The sequence below is a fragment of the Ctenocephalides felis genome, unplaced genomic scaffold (genome assembly GCF_003426905.1).
Source record: "Ctenocephalides felis isolate EL2017-DRISC unplaced genomic scaffold, ASM342690v1 CF-g0.4_SCAFFOLD_01090, whole genome shotgun sequence".
Taxonomy (NCBI): domain Eukaryota; kingdom Metazoa; phylum Arthropoda; class Insecta; order Siphonaptera; family Pulicidae; genus Ctenocephalides; species Ctenocephalides felis.
The window spans coordinates 1-5150 of NW_020537244.1; the positions used below are offsets into that span (position 1 = coordinate 1).

Genomic DNA, 5150 nt, shown 5'->3' on the forward strand with positions numbered 1-5150 from the left:
CGTCACCCGAGAGACCACACTTTGTATAGAAAAGTTCGATGAATATTTCTAACACACGAATTTTCTTACATATATATATCTGAGTCGTACGATATTCCCTGGACATGACGAACATTTACATCGCGACTTGATATTTTATATATTCTGCGCTTACACAGAGGCTAGACCTTTAACAACCGTCGAAACGGCGTCCGTACAAAATTTGCGGTCCGCAGACCCGTTAATTTCAAACAGTCTCTTTACCCTTCGTTTATTGAAACCGTCGGGGCGAATTCATTATAAGAATTCATCGTTATAACTAACTTTTATTCTCGCTCGGAGAGTATTGAGTTGATTGGCATTTGTATATTTTATTTTCCGCATAAGAGTCTTTGCGTCAACGACACATGCCCGCGGATATGCTGTACAGTATGGTTGAACACTTATAAATAAGGTCCAGACCCCGGCCGTAACCGACATCCGAACATATACGGCGTATATTATTCTAGACACGGTCTACGACAGTTTGACCTGCAGCGACGGGTCGCCTCGGGTTACCGTGCGAACCATCACCGCGATGGTCTGGACAGGCTATATGGCGGGTCGCAAGAAAATAAATTCTCTAGACGCGCAACCACTTTAGCAATTTTAGAGCACGTTGTGGTCCAAAAACAACGTCCTCGCTTTAAAATTGAAATATGAATATTTTCACTGTGTGTGAGATTGAAAAATCTGCTTTCGCTGATTTTTCATTTTCTTAAAACAACGCATGAAGCGAATGTTCAAATTCGCACAATTTGAATAAAATGTGCAGAGTATATAGAATACTAACGCAAGCGTTTACTACAATCGACTTTAAAACACTAGACTTTCATCTAGCGCCCAAAGAATTGATTGAGCTATGCGTTTAAAGTATAATATTCAAAAAGAACGCCGTTTTCACAACGAACTTCGTCATTCGCTCAGGCATCTGGCGATACCGAGCAGATATACATGGCAGTGCTCTCACACAATGCATAAGAGCGCTAACGTTTGTAAACTGCGTCACGCTGCTTTTGCACACTGCGCAATATTTTGCGACTAGCTCCGGTCAAACGTTAATGAAACGAATGATCATTGCCAGAGGCTTTTTGCCCACAGTATATTATACTATGGGAGCGCACAACATTTAGTCTGCAACATTATATTGCGACATATAGCACACGTTTCATTCACTTAATAGTAAATGTACGTTAATGATCCTTCCGCAGGTTCACCTACGGAAACCTTGTTACGACTTTTACTTCCTCTAAATAATCAAGTTTGGTTATCTTCCCAGCAACATCGGCAATGTCGAAACGCTGCGCGCACCGGTCCGAAGACCTCACTAAATAATTCAATCGGTAGTAGCGACGGGCGGTGTGTACAAAGGGCAGGGACATAATCAACGCAAGCTTATGACTCGCGCTTACTAGGAATTCCTCGTTCATGGGGAAGAATTGCAAGCCCCAATCCCTAGCACGAAGAGGCTTCAACGGATTACCCGGACCTTTCGGCCAAGGAAAACCTGCTGATCTCTTCAGTGTAGCGCGCGTGCGGCCCAGAACATCTAAGGGCATCACAGACCTGTTATTGCTCAATTTCGTGCGACTAAATGTCGCCTGTCCCTCTAGAGAGATATATTTGTACGCCGGTAGTGAGAACCACACCAACAACGACCGAAGCCGAAGCGGAGGGTCTTTGCGATACCAGAAAGTACGTCTATTTAGCAGGCTAGAGTCTCGTTCGTTATCAGAATTAACCAGACAAATCACTCCACCAACTAAGAACGGCCATGCACCACCACCCACCGAATCAAGAAAGAGCTCTCAATCTGTCAATCCTTCCGGTGTCTGGACCTGGTGAGGTTTCCCGTGTTGAGTCAAATTAAGCCGCAGGCTCCACTCCTTGTAGTGCCCTTCCGTCAATTCCTTTAAGTTTCAGCTTTGCAACCATACTTCCCCCGAACCCAAAAGCTTTGGTTTCCCGGAAGCTGCCCGCCGAGTCATCGGAGGAACTTCGGCGGATCGCTAGCTGGCATCGTTTATGGTTAGAACTAGGGCGGTATCTGATCGCCTTCGAACCTCTAACTTTCGTTCTTGATTGATGAAAACACATTTGGCAAATGCTTTCGCTTCTGTCCGTCTTGCGACGATCCAAGAATTTCACCCTCTAACGTCGCAATACGAATGCCCCCAGTTGTCCCTATTAATCATTACCTCGGAATTCCGAAAACCAACAAAATAGAACCGAGGTCCTATTCCATTATTCCATGCACACAATATTCAGGCGAATGAGCCTGCTTTAAGCACTCTAATTTGTTCAAAGTAAACGTACCGGCCCACCTCGACACTCGGTGAAGAGCACCTTGGTAGGATTTTGAGTTGGGCCGCCTTTTTACGGGCTAAGCCCACCGGTAGGACGTCCCACAGACATGCCAGTTGAACACCGCGAGCGGTGAACCGACAGTGTGGGACACAGATTCAACTACGAGCTTTTTAACCGCAACAACTTTAATATACGCTATTAGAGCTGGAATTACCGCGGCTGCTGGCACCAGACTGGCCCTCTAATAGATCCTCGTTAAAGGATTTAAAGTGTACTCATCCGATTACGGGGCCTCGGATGAGTCCCGTATCGTTATTTTTCGTCACTACCTCCCCGTGCCGGGAGTGGGTAATTTGCGCGCCTGCTGCCTTCCTTGGATGTGGTAGCCGTTTCTCTAGGCTCCCTCTCCGGAATCGAACCCTGATTCCCCGTTACCCGTAACAACCATGGTAGTCGCAGAAACTACCATCGACAGTTGATAAGGCAGACATTTGAAAGATGCGTCGCCGGTACTAGACCGTGCGATCGGCACAAAGTTATTCAGAGTCACCAAGTCAAACGGTGAGCAAGGCAAGCCCGCCACCGATTGGTTTTGATCTAATAAAAGCATTCCTTCCATCTCTGGTCGGAACTCTATTTGCATGTATTAGCTCTAGAATTACCACAGTTATCCAAGTAATGTGGGTACGATCTAAGGAACCATAACTGATGTAATGAGCCATTCGCGGTTTCACCTTAATGTGGCTTGCACTGAGACATGCATGGCTTAATCTTTGAGACAAGCATATACTACTACTGGCAGGTCAACCAGGGTGCTATATATATAATAGCATAGTGCGTAAATGTCCCTCGGCGTCACCCGAGAGACCACACTTTGTATAGAAAAAGTTCGATGAATATTTCTAAACAACGAATTTTCTTACATATATATATCTGAGTCGTACGATATTCCCTGGACATGACGAACAGTTTACATCGCGACTTGATATTTTATATATTCTGCGCTTACACAGAGGCTAGACCTTTAACAACCGTCGAAACGGCGGTCCGTACATGAAATTTGCGGTCCGCAGACCCAGTTAATTTCAAACAGTCTCTTTACCCTTCGTTAGATTGAAAACGTCGGGGCGAATTCATTATAAGAATTCATCGTTATAACTAACTTTTATTCTCGCTCGGAGAGTATTGAGTTGATTGCATTTGTATATTTTATTTTCCGCATAAGAGTCTTTGCGTCAACGACACATGCCCGCGGATATGCTGTACAGTATGGTTGAACACTTATAAATAAGGTCCAGAACCCGGCCGTAAACCGACATCCGAACATATACGGCGTATATTATTCTAGACACGGTCTACGACAGTTTGACCTGCAGCGACGGGTCGCCTCGGGTTACCGTGCGAACCATCACCGCGATGGTCTGGACAGGCTATATGGCGGGTCGCAAGAAAATAAATTCTCTAGGACGCGCAACCACTTTAGCAATTTTAGAGCACGTTGTGGTCCAAAAACAAACGTCCTCGCTTTAAAATTGAAATACGAATATTTCACTGTGTGTGAGATTGAAAAATCTGCTTTCGCTGATTTTTCATTTTCTTAAAACAACGCAATGAAGCGAATGTTCAAATTCGCACAATTTGAATAAAATGTGCAGAGTATATAGAATACTAACGCAAGCGTTTACTACAATCGACTTTAAAACACTAGACTTTCATCTAGCGCCCAAAGAATTGATTGAGCTATGCGTTTAAAGTATAATATTCAAAAAGAACGCCGTTTTCACAACGAACTTCGTCATTCGCTCAGGCATCTGGCGATACCGAGCAGATATACATGGCAGTGCTCTCACACAATGCATAAGAGCGCTAAGCGGTTGTAAACTGCGTCACGCTGCTTTTGCACACTGCGCAATATTTTGCGACTAGCTCCGGTCAAACGTTAATGAAACGAATGATCATTGCCAGAAGCTTTTGCCCACAGTATATTATACTATAGGAGCGCACTTGATTACAGCAATAATTTGTCGAGTAATCACAAGATTTCATATTTGTGGTCAGCAGACCCAAATAATTTTAACTCGCACCGATCGAACGTTCATAAATGAATGATCCTCGGTGCGAGAAGCTTCGTCAGTTCTGCTGCACCACCCATCTATTTGACTTTAGTCCATTTGTAAAATCCTATATTATTAAAATATATAGATTTTATATTTGCGGTCCGCAGACCCAAATAATTTCAACTCGCTCCGATCAAACGTTCATAAAACGAAAGACCATCGCTGCGAGAAGCTTTGCTAGTTCTGCTATATTCACATATATTTGACCGTATTCATTTGTAAAATTCTATATATTAAAATATATAGATTTCATATTTGCGGTCCGCAGACCCAAATAATTTCAACTCTCTCTGATCGAACGTTTAAAAACGAATGATCCTACCACCAGTTATCTATAGCCGCAAACCAGCATCCGAATATATACGGGGTATATAATTCTAGATGTGGCTCACAACATTATTAAAAGTTACGCTAATATATCATTGACAGACTAAAAGTATCGAATATGATGTAAAAACTACACCGGGGAATGATATCCGTACCCGCCCGAACAACATAGCGTACTTTAGCCTGAGCTCGCTCGCATCGCACTCGACACGACCTATCCCCCTATATAAGGCGCGCGGCCACAGCGTAGGTATTTGACTGAGTCCCAAGCGATGTGCATTTGACCTGCGGCGAGGGCCTGCTCGCGCTTACGGTGTGAATCGTCAAGACAAAAGTCTGGGAAAATTTCGAACTGTGAACCCTTATGATAGAAAAATTTTT

At 43.9% G+C, this 5150-nt stretch overlaps 1 non-coding gene across 1 annotated transcript; it reads right to left on the bottom strand.

Annotated features, from left to right (window-relative positions):
• Positions 1–1212: 1212 nt before the first annotated feature.
• On the bottom strand, positions 1213–3139 carry LOC113365530. The gene has a single exon (XR_003366224.1). It is a non-coding gene; the product is annotated as a small subunit ribosomal RNA (ribosomal RNA).
• Between the last annotated feature and the right edge of the window lie 2011 nt (positions 3140–5150).